The following is a 20,179-nucleotide window of genomic DNA, read 5'->3' on the forward strand; positions in this document are numbered from 1 at the left end:
TGCCGCAGGATTAAATTTTTTTAAAACTGAAATATAACTGATTTCGAATAAATGTGAAGGTGGGAACACTAGTGAAATCTGTAGTTCTACCAGTTGTAGAATATTTTCAATGTAATCATGACTCTTCCAACGACACAGAGTAATGTGAACTCCAGGCTAGGCATTATACATGAAACAGCTCATTGAATACAAGCAGTCTGCAAGCTAAAGATTCTGGTGCCGTTTCATACCGACGAGGCTAGAAGCAAACAGTGGATAAGTGGGATCCTTGTAAATACTGACATTGTGTTAATCTTGGATGGATGGATGGACGGATGAATGGATGGATGGATGGACAGACGGACGGACGGACGGATGGATGGGAGGGCAGATTAGGAACAGAAGAAAAGGCAACAAAACCACATAACTTCCCATTTCACTAAACTAATGAAACAGTAGGCTATTTAAAGGAATGGACTAGATTGATTAGTAATTAGCCATTTCAGCCCTTGAGAAGAAGGGGAGGCAGGAAGGGGAGGAACTACTATTCTTAGAACCTGAGCTCTGAGAGCCAGACCGCCTGAGTTCAAAACTCAGACCCACCATTTACTACCTGGATAACCTTAGGCTCATGATTTAACCTTTCTGTACCTCAGTTTCCTTATCTGTGAAATGCGGGTACTACAACTTACAATGTCATGGTGAGAATTAAATGGTTTACACAATACATAAAATATTTAGAATTTTGCCTAGCACCTAGCAAGTGTCCCGTGAACACTGCTATTGTTATCCACATTTGTAGGAGGAGACGGAAGCCCGGGGAGGGAGGTGATGCTTATTCTGAAATTATTCCAGTAAGGAACAATTCCTTATTGGAATATTTGGGATTCCCTTATTGGAATGTTCCTTATTGGCCAATTCCATAGTGACTGTTAGCAACTCTTTTATCCAGTCATGATGCTACAGGAACATTTGAGCCAACTCTAGCCAAGTAATCTTCAGTTGTGGTGAGGATCGAGGTTTTAAGGAAAGTCTAGATTTTTCTAGGTTTTCTAGATTTTTCCACATAACTTTAGACACGCACACTTTTATACCATTTGCTCTCTTAGGAGTTCAGAGAAACTCCATAGTGATGGGGGGGGCCGGGGGAGGGATGGACCTGCATTGTTTTTAAATGGCTATAAATATCCGTTGGATGAATGCACGTTACTATCATCATATCATTTAAAACTCCTTATCCAAAGGCCATGATAAATTCCTCCCAGAATTCAAAGAGTTGATTTCTTCTAAAGAATTTCCCCAAACACATCTGAAACCCTGTATCAGAAACCTTGGAGCCAGATGCTTTTCAGAATTTAGACTCTGGAATTTTGAGAGTTTCTAGAGTGCAGACATTTATTTATTTATTTATTTAATTTATTTATTTCTAAGATATTGATTTATCTGAGCGAGAATAAGAGAGAGAGAGCATGAGCAGGGGAAGCGGCAGATGGAGAAGCAGGCTCGCTGCTGAGCAGAGAGCCCGACGCGGGGCTCGATCCCAGGATCGTGGGATCATGACCTGGGCCAAAGGCAGACGCTTAGCCAACTGAACCACCCAGGCACCCAAGTGTAGACACTTTATACTGCGTAATTCCCCCCTGGAGGTCCGGGCTGGCACGTCATGATTAAACAACCTCACAGTTGTACAGAGAACCTTACACGTAAGCTGAACATTTACACTGAGCGGGACGTATGCAGACCATAAGCCGGTCAGTATCAGCTCAGGTCAGGTTTTGCCACTAGATCAGTTTCTTACAAATGAACAGAAAAGCTTTAGGATTTCGGAGCTTTTTGGACATCAGCATGGCAGGCGGGACGGTTGACCGGTCGTGAATTATGCGCTGTGCTTGCCCCGCGTCCAGGCTGCTGTGAAGCGTTTGGTTTATGTCTCACCAAGGTTTGCTGGACGCTCACTACGTGGGTGCTATTCAAAGCTAGTTTAGGTGAATTGTGTCATTTGGTTCCCAGAACAACTGCATAGGGCAAGTCACCAGTCACGGTCACAGTCACAAGTCACCAGCCCGCAGTTAAGCACCGTCTGAGACTCTGGCTAGTGAAGTCTCCCAGCCAGCGAGGCATCTCCAGGACGGCTCACCCTTGAACATCACAGAGGGTGGAGGCATGGACCCCCCATGCAGTTGAGACCCGCATACAACCTTGGACTCCCCCAAAACTGAACTATGCATACCTTACTGCGGACCGGAAGCCTCGCCCATAACACCAACAATCAATTAACACATAGTTTGCATCCTGTTTGTGTTACACATTGTGTGCTTACAATAAAGTCAGGTAGAGAAAAGAAAATGTTATGAAGAAAATACACTCAGGGTACTGCACTGTATTTACTGGGGGGGAAATCTGCGTATCAGTGGACCCACTCAGCTCAAACCTGATTGTTCTAGCGTCCGCTGCATTTTTTCTTTCTTGCTCACGTTTTATTTTTTGGTGCCTTTCTCTTAATAATAGTTTTTGCTCTTATTTCTCTGTGTTTTCCACTGAAACTAGTAGGCAGAAGAGACGCCACAGAACCTTTTTAAATTATGACCCTTCAGCTCATCCTCCTCATGACACAGACTTTAGGTCCCTCGTGAGGTTTTCGGGGTGTAGCAAAGTCAGCTTCCAACAACCACCACAAATCCTTGGGCAGGAGGCCTTGCCATGATCATTTCTAGCAAACGGAATTCTCCTGAGATTAAAGCATGGACACACGAAATATTCATCCAGAATCTCTGGTGGATTGAGCTCACAGGCAGGCGATGAAAATCAAGGGGCTGGAAAAATAGTCTGGGGTTGATCCTGAACGATGTGCCCCTCACTCCATGGGCCCTGAAAACTTCCCAGAGGCCATGGGACAGGGTCGTTCAAGGATGCTCGAGGCCAGTCTGCCTTGCTCATGGCCATATCTCCAGTACCTGACACAGAGCTGGGGCTTGATGTACATTTGCTGAAGGAAGGAATGAAAGAAAGAATATGTGAGATTTACATGTAAGACATGGAGAGGCTGTAGAAGGAGGATGTGGGGTCCGTTAGAAATTCCTAGCAAGAGTCCAGGTGTGGACCAATGAGGGAGATCAGTGGTGATGGGCATGGAGAAGCCAGGACAAGCCCCCCAACGATAATGGCAGACCATGCTGGGTCTGTCAAGCAATCAGATGTGGCCTCTGGAGGGCCAGGGACCTTAAAGACACCGGGCCAAGTGTCCTGATGGGAAAGGAAGAAGAGAGAGAGGGCTATTCCCACTGGGTTGCTTGGGAGAAGACACCTTCTGGGCTTGGCGATGCAAGACACACCGGGGCCCCCCTGGGGAGCAGAGTTGACATGATCACCAGGCAGCTGTGTGGGGCCCCGAGAGCTAGTACGTGGGGGCGAAGGTAAGAATGTCGTTAGGGCTGACTTCTGCAGAGATCGGTCTCCCTGTGGCTCTTTCCCTCCTCCCTGTGCTGTCCAGCCCTCACCTCAGGGATGTACCCTTGGAGACAACGGAGAGGGAGCTACGAAGCAGGAAGGGAAGCAGGGAAGGAAGGAGCTGCAGGCTTGTGGGTGGCAGTGGGTGGGTACAGGGTTGCGGACTGTGTCAGGGAACACAGGAGACTTCAGGAGAGCCCATCCCACCCCAGCGGAAGTTCATGGGGAGCCTTTCCAGCTGCCTCAGAGCCAGGGCAGGCAGGACTGATGGAAGATTCTGTTCTCCCTGCGGAGAGGGCCAGAGTGGCTCCTCTTCCCATGCACAGGCTTGATTTTTAGGGTTCAGAGGCGACAGCATTACCTTGGTGTTCTTCCATGCTGTTCCAGAAACTTTGAGAGAGCTAGGGAGTAGCCCAGAAAGGCTCCTGGAAACAGCTGCTCAAGGCTCTGATCTGACCCCCACCCCCGCCAGCCTCCAAGTCTAGGGGCAGGGAGGACCTTCGGGGTAATCCTTCTGACACCCGGCCCTCAGACGGTCCTCAGACGGTCCACGGGAAAGCTGAAATCTGACGCAACAATGCCGGCTCCTCCAGAAAGATCCATGCAGGGGTGACCAAGCCAACCCTCCCCACGCTCACAGGGAAAGCCCAGGCCGAGGACCAGATGACTCACCCAGACTCACAAAAAGAGCCAAAGAAGCCAAAGTTAGACCCCAGGGAAGACCCTCTCTGGGAGTGGCTGTTATTCCCAGAACATCCTCCCCCCACCATCCCATCCGCCCTCCCCTCCAACACACAGGGCTCTACTTTAAGGTTTGAAAGGGACACGTTTACTGAGCTTACTCAGTGCTCGGCACCAGGCCCTGTGCTGGACCCTGCAGATCTAAAGACGAATGCAACATGGTCTCTGTTTTTAAGGAATTCAGAGTTCACTGGTAAACAGACATAAAACCAAACAATCAGAGTGAGAATGGCTATGCTAAGGATACAGTGAGCAAGGTGGGGACAACAGCAAGTCATTTCATTCTCCCCACCAACACTTTGAGGTCAGTGTTATTAGCCCATTTTCCAGATGGGGAGGCTGAAATTATATTTCACTGTGTTAAGTCACTTGCCTCGGTTCACCCAAGTAAGAGACCCAGTGTGAGTCTGGTGTGAGGGGCATCCTACCCAGGCTGTGAGGGCGGATTTTGTGCCTTTCTTTCCAGCTCTGCATCCGGTGACATCATATTGGTTGGTCCACCATCCGTTGGACCACAGAAATCCGTAAACACTACAAATCAGGTGATTGTCTGGTTCAATCCCAAGTCTGAAAGCTAAGACTTCTTCCAGTCTCCCCCAGAATCTTTGCTGGATTGGAGCAACCCCATTCTAAAGAGACTGCCTCCCTGAGTAATCACGCCAGCCTGTCCTGGACGAGGCCAAATCAGACCATGTATGTGATCTGCCCTCGAAGTCCCAGAAGGCTGTACAACTAAGTCCCCGTCTATCTCCTTAGCTCTGAGCTCGCATCTGAGCAGACACCCTGGGGTCCAGACGTGCAGTCCAGTGGGCCTGCAGTGGGAAAGGACGGAGTGGGGTCGGGAGGAAGGGGGAGCAGAAGAAGGAAAGCGGTGCTCCATTCTCCAGAACTCTGATCTCGGGGAATGCCACTTGTGTGACTGATAAATCTCTGTCTTCCCTCAATGGTGTCGCGAAAACAAGGACTGTGGCTGGTTTTACTGACCGTGAAGTGCCAAGCCCCATGACTGCAAGCAGAAGGCCTCCACCAACACTTGTAGAAGGAAGGGGTAAATGAGCGGATGAAGCAGGAGGGCATCAAAGCTAAACCACCACAGAGCTGCCGGGCTGGCCTCCCTCCCTGCAAGTCCTGCGAGAGAGGAAGGGACTGAAGCCCCTCCCCGCCCTGAGGGAAGCTGCTGGAGGGGAGGGGGTGGCTGCCCCAGGAGAATTCTGCTTCTGCCACTCGTAGCTGGGGGAGCTGTGCCTTAGGGTCTGCAACGGTGCAGGCTGAGATCGTGGTGTGGGTTAAATGAGTTAACAAGTGGGAAGTGTCAGACGTAGTAAGTTCTGCGTGTCTGTTAAACAGATAGGAAAGACCCCCCCACACACACACACACACCCTAGATCACTCCCTCAAGGCGCAGAGACATTTTCCTCTCTGTTCAAATGCAATTTTCCAGCCCATTCTACTCCGGAGAAAGGACAAACCCTGGGGAAAAAGAGGATTCAGCCTCCTCTTCCTCGCCTCACCCCTTCCCACCCTACCCTGTCCACTTCGTCTTTAAGTGCTCCTGAGCCTTATTCTGCCGCGCCGGGTCCCACAGCGTCCCAGCCGCCACCACCCACCCATCCCCCAGCCCCCCCCCACCTCCTTAAGTTCCAAAAAATGCCCCCCTCCCTTCGTCTCCTCTCCCCAGCGCCGCTAGGAGCCCCACTCCTGGCTGGGGGTCAGGGCAAGCGGAAGGCAGGACCCGCGCCTGGAGCTAGAGCTGCACCCCGAGCCTGCACATGGCGGCCGGCTGCGCCACCCAGTGGCGACTTGCAGAATTGGCGAGAGCCTTGAGGTCCAGAAGGAGACCCTGGCGGCCGGGGGCTCCGCAGAGACAAAGGGCTTGTAGGGTCTAGGTCACACGGAGTAATTAATTCAGTCGGGAAAGCAGCCATCCCGTGGCGGGGCTGTCTGCAGGGGGCTTTTCCTCCCTGTCGGTGCCCATTCCCCCTACCCCACCCCTGCCTTCTCCTCCGGTGGCTGGGGGCCGCGGATCCTGTCCCCTGATATCCCTGCCTCCCCTGTGCCCTGGACTGAAGAAGAAACAAAGACAGAGGCTTTCAGGGCCCTGAGGCCAGGAGCAGCTGCCCCTCCCCACCAGTGGCGTCTGGAGGGAGTCCTGCTTCCAATCCCTGCTGGGAGCTGCCTCCACTCCCTCAGCCCATGCCTGCATTTTGCACCTGAGAAAGAGGGTGATACAAATAAACACCTCCAACTTCCCTCAGACAGGGCTTGTGAGACTCAAAGGACAGAACGCTGAGGGAAGCATTTGGAAGACAAATGACATGACAAAACCACCCCTATTCGAAGTTTCTGGTCCACACGACTTTAGTAACCACGTGAGCACAGGCAACTACAAATACATTTGCTTGAGGAGGAAGACCGGCAAGTCCTGACTGTGAACAACTCCTCAGAGGAGAGACTGTATTTGGAGGAGAAGGAAAGGAACACGGAGCTGAGATCCAAAATCGCAAGGTTCCATATGGGAAATTTAAATGATCAAGAATGTCTTAAGGGTTTTACTACAGAGCATGTAGAAGGCAGCTCGCTCTTTAGGAAACCAGTGGAATAGACGTTATGATCCCCCAAAACATTTGGAAGATGAAGAAGCAAAGAGTTGCCTAGGATCCTACTCGGAACCACTTCGAAGGTAGAATCACAGACCCATGGACATGACCTTGACCCATGACAGCCCTGGCAGCCTCGGAACCTATTCAGATTGTGGGACCGCCTCCCCGAGTCTACCTGCGGAGGCGTATTCCCTGCCCAAGAACAAATCCACCTGCTGGTCCCGTTCTGCTCTCAGAGGTGGAGCCCCGGGCTCCCGACCATTGGCCCAGTGTCTCCACAACGAAGCTCTCCTCCCCATGTCAGAGTCCAGCGCCTTTAACCTCAAGGCAGGGTAATGGTTCCTCATTAATTCAACAAGTCTGCATCACCTGCACCGTCTTCAGTGCTGGGCTGGGTATTGGGAGACTTCCCAGGTAAGATGGGGAGATGCTCTCAGGACTCCCTCCCTGTACACATCCCCTGTCATTCTGTCCCAAGGGGGGAGAATGCTCATTGGACTGGCCAGATGGAAAGACAGTGATTGACCCAGATTTGCAGATGAGTGTGGGCGCTGCTCCTAAAATGTGGGCTAGGGCATGGCTGGCCTGGTCCTCTCCATTCACATGGCAGGTGTGGTTCGCTGGCTCAGGCTGGCTGTCCCTTATCCTTCCATGTGGTTGGCCAGAGTACAGGAAGAGCAGAAATTTGGAGAGAACATGGTCCCCCAGCTCAGCCCAGTTCCCTCTGCGGGGTGTGGGGTCCATGCCTAGCCACCATCAAATGTGACTCTTTTCTTCACTGCTCTTCCTCTAAGTCACCCTCTGAGACTTTGTGGGTAGCGTTTGCTGGGTTTTGTGGTCTGCTTGGACCCTCTGGTCTTAACACATGTATTAGCCCCTTCCCATTACCAATACCGTTGATAACAGTCCCCCGTGCTCTGGGAGGAGCGGTTCAGCAGGAAGGTTAGACTGTGCTGCCTTACAAGGTTAAGAGCCAGAATATCTGAGTTGGGAAGGGCTTCACAGAGAGAGCAGAGTTTAAGACTGGCTTTGAAAGATCTATGGGACCCCACAGACATTTGAGGATATGGGGACAGGTATTCCAGGAAGAAGGAACTCAAGGGTGGTGTCACAACGGTGAATGTCAACAATGGAAGAAGATTCTAGAAAGTTGGGTAGATCCTACAGCTTGGAATCCTGAAATGCTAAGTGAAGACATTCTCACCTAATTTAGTAAGGCACCTGGGAGCCACTGAAAGTTACTGAGCAGGGAGGTCTGTGATCCGGACTGAACTCCAGAAAGAAGAATCGGGAAGAAGTGTGTGGGATAGATCAGAGCCCAGCAAGACAAGGGTAGGAGGACCTGATGTCAGGTGGCCCATACAGTGACCCAGGCAAGCAGAAGGTAAGGGCTGAGCAGAGTTACCAGAACAGAGGCCCCAGGCGGGAGGGCGAGCACAGAACCAGAGGACTGGAATCCGAAAGGAAGAGAGAAGAAGACAGACTGCAGAGGAAGGCAGGAAAGGTCTCAGGGGAGCAGAGGCGCCCTCCCCCCAAAAACGGGAAGTCGGGGAAGGTGGAGCGGCTTGGCCAAAGATAAGCTCAGCCACCCGCCCTGGGCCTTTCTACCTCACCTCCGACCACTGTCCCCTGACCTGCCATGGGTCCTGTCCCACTTGGCTTCCATCACGGTCCAGGGCGTCCTTGGCCCAGTCCCCTTCCCTTGCTTGCCAGACTGCCTCTGGCTTCGGGTCTCAGCTCAGACATGGCCTCCTCCTGAAAGCAGACCCCGAGCCCCACGTCAGGGGCTTCTCTAAATGCCCTCCTCTTGCTTACCTGCCCCCCAACACAGTCGTTGCGTGCACCACAGTCACTGGTTCACCCTCTGGTTCCCCTGGCACAAGCGTTTGGAGGACAGGTGTCCCTTTATTCACCATGGTGACAACCATGTTTCCTGAGCACCTACTGTGTGCTGATGCCCCAGTTCTGAGAGCACACTCTCGCCAGGCTTCGTCTAGGCTTCGTGGAGCAGGGAGATGACCAGGTAAACAGAGACCGTCCTCTGGATTGGGGGGAGGGGGGCTTCTCTTCTCTGACTTTGTCTCCAGCCCCCAGCAGCCCGTGGCACAGAGAAGGTTCCACGAAAGATGGGTGAGTGAAGGGAGGACATCCGGAAAGCAGCCAGGAACAGAGGGCTGGAGCCCAGGAGAGATACCCGCAAAAGGGATATTTTGGGAACTTGGCCCACTTCCCGCGCGAGTTACGTGGGTTGTGCTAAACCTGACATAGAGTATGCGGGGGTCCCAGAGCTTATAGGGAACATGAGGACAGTGAGGAAGATTCTGCACTCCCGTCCTGGCTTAAATTAACAGGGGACAGATCCTCAAGCCCCCGGAGGCTGCTTTCTCTCCAAACACATCCTGTTTAAGGCACTGGGACATGGAGTCGCCTGCCCCCGAGGGCCAGACATCAGTCAAAGAGAAAATGCTTACACTATGGAATGTTCCTGTTCAAGGAGGCACCAGTCAGTAGGTAGGCTCCAGGCTCCAGGCTCCAGACCGACCAAGGATTATGTTTTTCCTAACTTGATGCAAGACTTCATCTTCAGCTCCATCGGAATGCCCGTGGCATGGAGCAAATCAAATGTACATCCCAAAGTGACATCAAAAATGGGAAGAGTCTGTCCTGGGCATAGTTTCTGCTGGTCCTAAAGAAGGATTATCCAAATTCCCCATCAACAGCCCCCCCTTTCCTGGCGCCCTGAGGGAAACCAGCCCACTGAGGGCTCCTTCCTCCCTCCGTCCCCCACCTCTGAGATGTCCTTTCTCTGTATTTACAGACGGATCACGGCTACCCGCAGTTCCTAGTTGTCTGGAAACACTTGCAGGTAGGCAACCCCTCCCCCGTCAGATTGCATGGCTTGGTTTCTGTGGATTCTGGGGTCCCTGCTCCGCTGAGCCTTTTCCCCACCCCATCCCACTTCTCGAGGGCCTATGACCTCCAGCTCGACCTCCAGCAACCCATCAGCATCTAGAATCCAGATGGAAAGCTCCATGAAGGCAGAGGCCATGCCGTCCTGCTCACTATTACATCCCTGGCATCTAGGACATCTCCTGGCACACAGGAGGCTTTTTACAAGTATTCGTGACATAGAGTCAGCAAACGCTGGGCACCTTCTCTTGTACAAGATAGAAAGATGTGCAGCCCCCATCCTAGGACACACTGTGGAAAGGGCAGCCAGGGATCCTCCCACCAAGAGCCTGCTCTGCAGCCGGGCCGGGGTCTCCAGGGAAGTACTAGGCTCAGAGGAACACACGTCCAGCCCCACTGGCTCCCTCTGCCTGAGCAGGGCCACCCAAGACCCTTGCTTCAAACCTACAATGAAAACAAGCTGTTCCCCCCCCCCCCCACCCCCCCACCCAGCCGTCCTCCTCCCTGCCACTCCAGCGCCCGCTGGGCCCTCTGGAATGTTTCCAGGAATGTCCGCCACCAGCTCAGACAAGATCAATGGCATGGCTTCCTCACCAACCTGGATACTTAGGCACCCACATTAATTCTGCCTTTGTTTCAGACAAAGAAGGAGGAAGGCAGAGTTCCTCATCCTCATTACAAAGGGTTAGGGCACATTCCAGAGAGACAGAGCAGACGAGTCGGTAAGAGGCGGGCTCCATCGCCAGCATACCTTCCCTCCAGTCCTGACTCTGCCGCTGACTTCCTGTTGACACTGAGGAAGTTCTGTGTCTCTGCTGGCCTCGGTTTCCTCACCTGTAAAACAGGGATAACGTTAATAGTTCCTGCCTCGTTGGAATGTTACAAAGATTAAACGGGATAATCATGTAAAGCACTTGGAAAAGTTGAGTATGTGATAAAAATTAACTTTTATTATTTTAACTATTAGTTTCCTTAGTTGCTATGATTATTACTATTAACTAATATTATAATTATTATTATCTTTAATTAGTTCAGAAAGGGTCCCACCAGAGGGTGCTTAACTGCAATTTACACACACACACAGACACTGGCTCCCTCTTCTCAGTCAAGGGGGGCTCATTAGACCTTACCCCTCTGTCAGCAGGAGGCACCCCTACCTGCTCATGAGACACTTCTGCCAAATACCACTCTCTCTCCACCTCCAACAAAAGTGATCATTTTTTTAAGATTTGATCTTTAAGTAATGTCTACACCCAATGTGGGGCTCAAACTCACAACCCCACGGTCAAGACTCACATGATCTACTGAGCCAGCCAGGCGCCCCCAACAAAAAAAATCTTGTCACATACCCTCCTATATGCTCGGTACTAATCAGCATCGCCTGGCTGCCGTCACAGCCTCCAAGGCCACGGGCTCAACACAACACAGGCTTGTTTTTCACTCATAATCTGATATGTCAAGTGGGGGGGGGGGATGCTCTGCTTTGTGAAATCATTCAGAAAACCAGGCTCCTTCCTAGTGGTTCCACCCATCGTCCCGGGTCTTGGAGTCCCACCTGGGCCCTCTGCATCCAGCCAGACGGTGGGAAGAAAGCCCAGGGACAATCACGTGCAGGTTTTGGGGCCATGCTGAGCAGGGGTGTTCGTCCCCTTAGCCCCTTCCCTTGGCCAGAAACTCAGTCCCATGACACCACCTTATTGTAGTGGGAACTCAGGAATAGTCTTTCCCTGTGTCCAAGAGGAAAATAAAAATCAGTTCGATGAACACAGCACTTTTTCCATGACTCCTTCTGAAGCAGAGGCTTCTCTAGGGGAACTTGAATTTCTGTTCTTAAGGGCATCCTCTTAGAAAATAGACCCAAAGCAATCTTTGTGGGTTTCCCCTCCGAGCCCAGAGCCGACGCTGTCCCATCCGACCCAGGCAGCAGATATGGGAGAAACAGGGTGGTTGGGAATGGGACAGAGCTGGGCCCAGCTCTCTGCTCTGCCACTAACACAGGCTGCTCAGCCCTCCTGCATCACAGCTTCCTCTTTTGCAAAGTGCAAGTTGGGGAGCAGCTGGGGGCAGCGATCTGGGCCCACCTATTCCCCCATAGCCCAGCCTCCAGCACCACAGAGGACTGAGGTCAGGATGGTCTGTGAATGTGATGAAGCACACGCAGAATCTGGAAACCCAGAGCCCTCCCAGCCCCAACCCATGCCAGCTTGATCCTTTTCATTCCTCGACCCCTGCCCTGGTCACACACTTCTCGTTCTGATGCAGTTGGCCTGTGGCGGCTGGGAGCCAAACAGGAGGAGAATCGGTTGTTTCCTAAGCTCCTACAGACTCTGTCCCTAGTTGCAAACCTTTCTGGGACATATTCTGAAACTAAAGGCTTTGGCCTAACCACTAGCTTTGAAGCAAGCAAACAAAAGCCAGGGCTTAAGACTGCTCCTTGCACACCTTGCTTTAAAACAATTACTCGGGAAACAAAAGGCAACGCCCACCTTGCTCACCCCTCCTGATGGCACAAGTTACCTTCAGCGGTGCTGGAAGCAGGAGGCATTGTTCTCTGGCAACACGCACTGCCCCAGCGGCAGTGTTCAGTGCAACGAGGGCGAGCACGTTGCTAGGAAAATCTGAAATCGAGTTTAAATTTGCAACCTTTCTTCACGGTCACTGCCCTTCCCCAGCTGCAGACAGACTCCCACTCCACAGCAGGACCCACAGCCCCGGGCCCCGCAAGGAAATCCCCAGCTCACAGAAGACTAGGGTGCCTCTTTCTCCCCCCTCTTTTTTTTTTCTTTCTCTCTTGATTTTCAAACTGATCCAACAACCACACGAATAAACCAGAAGTACAAAGAACTATCCACTAGGCAATACCAACTGACCCACTACGGCCAGGCATCCTTCTGGGGGATGCAGCTATGAAGAAAACAGGCAAGTCCTTGCACTTGCCTGCATCCAGAGGGAGGGGGATGATAAACAAAGAGGGAGACACCACATCTGCCAGAGATCCCCAGATGATGTGTGTGTGTATGGATACAGATCTAAAGAGATTTATTTCAAGGAACTGGTTCATGTGATTGGGGCAAATGGCCAAGGCTGAAATCTGTAGGGCAGGCTGGCCAGCTGGAAACTCCAACTGGAAGTGGGGCTGCAGTCTTGAGGCAGAATTTCCTCTTTCATTGGGAAATTTCAGTTTTGATGTAGAGGGCCTTTCAACTGATTAGATGAGGCCCACCCGAGCTATTGAGAGTAATCTCCTTCCTTCAAGTCAGCTGACTGTAGATGTTCCCACAGCTATGAAGTATCTTCAAAGCAGCACCAGGTGAGTGTTTGACTGAACAACTGGGTGTTACAGCCTAGCGACAATGACACAGAAATTAACCAGGACAGTGCTATGCACCTGCGTGAGGCAATGATATGTGCACAGGGGAAGGAGAAAACAGAGTGAGGGGGTCAGGGAGCCCCAAGCAGAGGGACAGCAGGAGACCCGCTGTGGGAAATACAGCATGTCACTCAATATGAACCTGAATGAACAATAGGCATCCCCAGGCAATCGGCTCAAAAAGCACAAACAGGGGTGCCTGGGTGGCTCAGTGGGTTAAAGCCTCTGCCTTCGGCTCAGGTCGTGATACCAGGGTCCTGGGATCGAGCCCCGCATCAGGCTCTCTGTTTCGTGGGGAGCCTGCTTCCTCCTCTCTCTCTGCCTGCCTCTCTGCCTAGTTGTGATTTCTCTCTGTCAAATAAATAAATAAATAAAAGCACAAACACCTCACACGGTTATGCATCTCCTTAATCGTGACAGTGCTGCTAGGTCACCAGGACAGGGGACGTGTGGAACTCTGCAGACCAGACCCCTGCTACCACAGCCCCCTGGTGTCTACCATGGCTCCCTGCCCTGCACTGTCCTGCCGGTACCCCTCAGGTTCCCAGGGCGCCCTGGCCCTCAGGCCCTGCCCCCCCACACCTCCAGCCTCTTCTCTGAGCTCACCACCTGTGTGCCCCTCTTCCGGCTCGGTTTCTGACACTCCTAGCCTGAGCCTGCCTCAGGACCTTGGCCCTTTCTGTTTCCGCAGCCTGGAGAGTCTCCTCTGCACTATGTCCTCGGCTCTCCCACTGGCATTCAGCTTGGAAAGGCCAACCACGCAATCAGTTAGCACTTCCCCGTCACTCCCTATGCTTTGCCTCACAGCACTTCCTGGAAATATATATTTCTTTGTTAATCATCTGTCTCCTCTCGCTTGAATGTAGGGGGCAGGAACCCTGGGTTTCATGTAGAGGGGTGATAAAATAACATAAAATTTACCATTGGAAGTGCGCAATTCAGTGACGTTTAGAACTTTTACAAGATTACGCAGCCATCACCACCACCGAGTTTCGGAACATTTCATCATGTCAAAAGGAAAGCCCAGACCCACTAACCAGTCACTGCCTGTTCCCCTACCTCCAGCCCCTGGCCGTCACTAGTCTGCTTTCTGATTTTCTGTCTTCATGGATCTGCCTATTCTGGACATTCCATACAAATGGAATCCCACAAGGAAACAAAGCAAAAATGAACTAGGGCGACTTCATCAAGATAAAAAGCTTCTGCAACAAAGGAAACAGTCAACAAAACTAGAAGACAACCTATGAATGGGAGAAGATGTTTGCAAAGAACATATCTGATAAAAGGTTAGTATCCCAAATCTATAAAGAACTTATCAAATTCAACACCAAAAAAACAAGTAATTCAGTTAAGAAATGGGCAGAAGACATGAATAGACACTTTTCCAACGAAAACTTACAGATGGCTAACAGACACATGAAAAAAATTGCTCAGCATCCCTCATCATCAGGGACATACAAATCAAAACTACAAGGAGATATCACCTCACACCTGTCAGAATGGCTGAAATTAACAACACAAGAAACAACAGGGGTTGACAAGGATGTGGGGAAAGGGGAACCCTCTTACACTGTTGGTGGGAATGCAAGTTGGTGCAGCCACTCTGGAGAACAGTATGAAGATTCCTCAAAAAATTAAAAATAGAGCTACCCTACGATCTAGCAATTACACTTCTAGGTATTTACCCAAAGGATACAAAAATACAGATTCAAAGAGGTGCATGGACCCCAATGTTTAGAACATTATCAACAGTAGTCAAATTATGGAGAGAGCCCAACTGTCCCTCGACTGATGAATGGATAAAGATGATTTTGAAGTGTGTATGTGTGTATAAGTGTCCATCTCCTGTTACACCAAGGTGCCCATCAACTGATGAATGGTTAAAGATAATGTAGTATATATATACAATGGAATGTTACTCAGCCACCAAAAAGAATAGAATTCTGCCATTTGCAATGACATGGGTGGAGATAGAGTGTATTATGCCAAGCGAAAGAAGTCAGACAAAGACAAAGACTATAATTTCACTCATATGTGGAATTTAGGAAACAAAACAGATGAACAAATGGGGGAAAAAAGAGAGAGAGAGATGGAAGCAAACCATAAGAGACTCTTAACAATAGAGAGCAAACTGAGGGGTGATGGGGAGGGGTCGGCTAGATGGGGGATGGGCATTAAGGAGGGCACTTGTGATGGGCACCAGGTGTTTTATGCAAGTGATGAATCACCAAATTCTATTCCCGAAACCAATACGGGAAATTAGGTCTTCAACATATCTTTTGGGTGCTCAGTGGGTTAAGCCTCTACCTTTGGCTCAGGTCATGATCTCAGGGTCCTGGGATCAAGCCCTGCATTGGCCTCTCTGCTCAGTGAGGAGCCTGCTTCTCTGCCTACTTGTGCTCTCTCTCTCTCTGTCAAATACATAAATAAAGTCTTGTTTAAAAAATTCTTTAAATCAATCAATCGATCGATCGATCAATCACAACTGCCAAGTGTCCTTTGCCATGTGTAGTGATACTCCCAGGTTACAGGGGGTTAAGATGTGGCTATATTTGGGGGCCAGCACACTCTGAGTCATATTCTGAACAATGTTTACTGGCAAAAGAGGCCAAGGGACACCCCAGCTCAGCCCTGCGTGATAACAAGGACTGCAGGCCAGCCCCGACACCATCATCATCCCTGACCGGCTGTGAGGCCTGACCACGGACACTCGGTGTTCTCATCCATAAAGTGGAGATGATGTCCCCAGTGGAAGAGCTACCCCTATCTGTGGTTCCCCCAAATCTTGGCATAACTTTATAAGATGTCCTTGATGTGGAAGAATCTTGATAACAATGGAACCACGAAGAATCAGAGATCATGGGTGCAAGAGTCTCTCAACTTTTAACACCGGTGACAATTCTGTGGCTATTGGAGAGTCACAGTTGGTTCAGACAGAGGGATGCCGTTAGCAAAGACTAGTGAACCTAAGAGGCATTCTAGTCTGGTTAATTGGTTGGAACATTTATTCATCAAGGATCAGAGTACCTGGTAATAGCCAGGTTCTGCTGTGCAAGGAAACAGACATTTAAATGTAAAACAGGATATTAATGTAAATGTAAAAACAGGATTCCATCCCTTGGGCTCACCGTCTAATAAGGAAGGTAAACCTGTACCCAGGTCATTACAAGGCAGTGTGAGATGTGCTCACGAGCTCTGTGTCCCAGGGGCTGGGGCGGAGCAGGGGGAGCAGCCGGCTCTTCCTGGGACTGTCAGGAAGGCTGCTCACATGCCTGGAAGGTGAGCAGGCAAGGGCAGGTGAACACAAGGGTAAAGGGAATGAAAGAAGGGCAGTACAAAATGCAGAGAGGGCAATACGCGGCTACCTCAAGAAGCAAGAAAAGTCTCAAATAAACCACCCAACTTACACCTAAAGGAGCTTGAAAAAGAGCAAACAAAATCCAAATGGTGTTGGAAAAACCAGACAGCTCCATGCAAAAGAATGAAACCGGACCACTCTCTTCCATCACACACAAAAATAAACTCAAAATGAATTAAACATCTAAATGTGAGAGCTGAAACCACAAAGATCACTGAAGAAAGCAAAGGCAGTTATCTCTCTGACATTAGCTATAGCAACATTTTTCTAGCTATGTCTCTTGTGTCCAGGGAAATAAAGGTGAAAATGAACTATTGGGACGTCATCAAGATAAAAAGCTTCTGCACAGCAAAGGAAACAGTCAACAAAACTAAAAGGCAACCTACCAAATGGGAAAAGATACTTGCAAACGACATATCTGATAAAAGGTTAGTATCCAAAGCATACAAAAAAAACTGATAAAACTCAACACCCCCAAAACAAACAATCCAATTAAAAAATGAGCAGAAGACATAAACAGTCATTTCTCCTGATAGGACGAGCAGATGCCAACAGACACATGACAAGACGCTCAGCATCACTCATCGTCAGGGAAATGCAGATCAAAACCACAAGGAGATACCACCTCACACCCATCAGAATGGCTAAGATCAACACCACAAGAAACAACAAGTGTTGGTGAGAATCTAGAGAGAAAAGAATCTTCATGCACTGTTGCTGGGAACGCAAACTGGTACAGCCACTGTGGAAAACAGTATGGAGTTTTCCCAAAAAATTAAAAATAGAGCTACCCCATGAGTCCAGAATTGCATTACTGGATTTTTACCTAAAAAATGCAAAAACACTAATTCAAAAGGATACACGCACCCGTAGGTTTATTGCGGCATTATTTACAATAGCCAAACTATGGAAGCAGCCCAAGGGTCCATGGATAGATGAATGGATAAAGAAGATCACACACACACACAAACACACACACACACACACACACACACGAATATTACTCAGCCATAAAAAAGGATGGATCTTGCCATTTGCAACATGGATTGAGCTCGAGGGTATAACGCTAAGCAAAATAAGTCAGTCAGAGAAGACAAATACCGTATGATTTCACTCGTGTGGAATTTAAGAAACAAAATAAACAAGCAAAGGGAAGAAAAGAGAAGGAGAGACAAACCTAGAAAAAGACTCAACTATAGAGAACAAACTGATGATTACCAGAGTGGGGGTGGGGGGGAATGGGAGAACGAGGGGAGGGAGCATTTATCATGATGGGAAAAAAATGAAATAACATGAAATGAGTCTTCACTTTGGCAGCACACATCCCAAAATCGGAACAGTACAGGGAGCATTAGCGTGGCCCCTGCTCAAGGACGACACACAAATTCGTGACGCATTCCACGCTTTGCGCCGTTTCCCCAGGGAACCGCCATCCTTGGCGGATTAACTCAGAGGAAAGGGTATGAGTCAAAGCCCCCATGTGCAGCGCTGGATCATGAAATTGTGATATTTGACTAGAAAAATATTTTTTAATGAAATTTAAAAAAAAAAAAGAATCTCAGGAGATGGCTGGGCTCCTGGCGTCGGAGGTCAGGGAATCGCGACCTCCAGGCCAAGCCGGGACCAGAAGCAGCGCCAGCTTGCACCACAGGGTTACACACGGGAACAGCCCCGGACCGCTCCCCATCCTCCCCTCCTCGGCCCCCCACCACACCCCACAGGGCCAGCAGAAGGGGCCTTAGAGCTCTCCTCCCTTGTTGCCACGCACTCTGTTAGGTTCGGCCCTGCCCTTTGAAGGAAGAACTTCCCTGGACGGTCCAGGCAGTGGCGCCGGTTCCCACCTGGCAGCCCAGGGTTGCAGGCGTTCAACCTCCTAATGCACTTTGGCCTTCAGGAGCCATGGAAACGGGGCGCCTGGGTGGCTCAGCCCGCTGGGCGGCTGGCTTCGGTTCAGGTCCTGACCCCAGGATCGAGCCCCGCATCAGGCTCCCTGCTCAGCTGGGGAGTCTGCTCGTCCCTCGGACCCTCCCCAACTTGTGCTCTCTTTCTCTCTCTCTCTCAAATAAATAAATAAATAATCTTTAGCCCCTCCCCCTCCCCGCAAAAAAAGAAGAAGCAGCCACCTAAAGACAGGGAAAGTGAGGTCAGAAGGCATTTTTTTTAAAAAGATTTTATTTATTTGACAGAGAGATCACAAGTAGACAGAGAGGCAGGCAGAGAGAGAGGGGAAAGCAGGCTCCCCGCCAAGCAAAGAGCCCGATGCAGGACTCGATCCCAGGACCCTGAGATCATGACCTGGGCGGTAGGCAGCGGCTTAACCCACTGAGCCACCCAGGCGCCCAGAAGGCAGCTTTTTGATGTCCGCAGCTATCTGGTCAGTAGCAGACTTGCTCAGCTCCTAGCCCTCAGGTTAATTGTGGGGGTGGGTCCTGAAACCTTGTGAGGCCAGCGCAGGAGCCCTCAGTAAACACCAGTGCTCTCCCCACCTGCTGCCTATGGAGGGATCTCGTGCGGTCCCCTGAGGTCTGTGAGCCCCAGTCCTGAGTTAAAGGAGCCAGCCGCTGGCCGGACCCCCTCGGAATACCCAGATGAGGTAAGGTGTGTGAAGGTCATCTTGAAATGACGATAAGCTACCACATTGATGTTTTATGTGAAAGAACAATGAGGAATAAAGAAAAGAAAACAAAATAATGTGTTAGGTGCTAAAACGCACCTGGGATTTTGGGTTTTATTCAAGTGCGGTGAGACCAACCGATCAGGGGATGACTGCCATCGAAAATCTGGTTTGTTACTCCTAGTTGTCAGGGGAAGGTGGCATGCACACCATGCAAGGCCACACAGGGTTGGTCAGGAGGCAGAAAGAGTGAGGAGAAAGTGTGGCCACGAGTCCTCCCTGTGGCTTTCGTGGGAAGGAATGAAGAAGCAAGACAAGCAGGCTGAGCAGGTCTAGGGTTAAATAGGTTGGATAAGCTCAGCAGGCTCTGGGCTATGGGGATGGAGTCTAGTGGTCTAGTACTTGGCCCCCGGGTGACGAGGAATATTTCCTCCTGGATTGTAAGAGACAGATGGAGGAGGCGGGTTCGGAGTCTGGGCCCTAGAATGGTTAGTTTGCATACAACAGGCAGGGCTCTGGGCAAGTCTTTTGCTATCTCTAGGAGTTGGCTGATCCTGGGAGGGCATTCTCACCCCAGCTCCAGATGTCTGAGCATCAAGAATGCAGAAAATAAGAAAATATAATTTGGGCACCTGGGTGGCTCAGTGGGTTAAGCCTCTGCCTTCGGATCAGGTCATGATCTCGGGGTCCTGGGATCGAGCCCCACGTCGGGCTCTCTGCTAAGTGGGGAACATGCTTCTCCCTTTCTCTCTGCCTGCCTCTCTGCCTACTTGTGAACTCTCTCTCTCTGTCGAATAAATAAATAAATAATCCTAAAAAAAAAGAAAATATAATTAATATACTGTGCCCAAATTTCCTTTTTATAAAGACAGCAGTCATATTGAAATGGAGCTCACCTTAATGACCTCTGTTTAACTTGGTTACCCCTGGGAAGACCCTATTTCCAAATATGACCCATTCTGAGGTACTGGGAATTTCAACATACCTTTTTTAGAGGACTTAATTCAACCCCTACAGACAAGGAACAGTAAGCTTTTCCAGCAAAGGGCCTGACAGTGAACGTTTTAGACTAGAGGGCTGTAATTCCCGTCATAACTACTCAGCGACTGCTGTAGCAAGAAAGCAGCCATAAAAATATATAAAGAAATGAGCATGGTTGT

At 50.1% G+C, this 20,179-nt stretch overlaps 1 non-coding gene across 1 annotated transcript; it reads left to right on the forward strand.

Moving 5' to 3' along the window:
* The first annotated feature begins 17,706 nt into the window (after positions 1–17,706).
* Positions 17,707–17,813, forward strand: LOC123928535. The gene has a single exon (XR_006815747.1). It is a non-coding gene; the product is annotated as a U6 spliceosomal RNA (small nuclear RNA).
* The last annotated feature ends 2,366 nt before the right edge of the window (positions 17,814–20,179 follow it).

The sequence above is a fragment of the Meles meles genome, chromosome 17 (genome assembly GCF_922984935.1).
Source record: "Meles meles chromosome 17, mMelMel3.1 paternal haplotype, whole genome shotgun sequence".
In the NCBI taxonomy this organism is placed as follows: Eukaryota; Metazoa; Chordata; class Mammalia; order Carnivora; family Mustelidae; genus Meles; species Meles meles.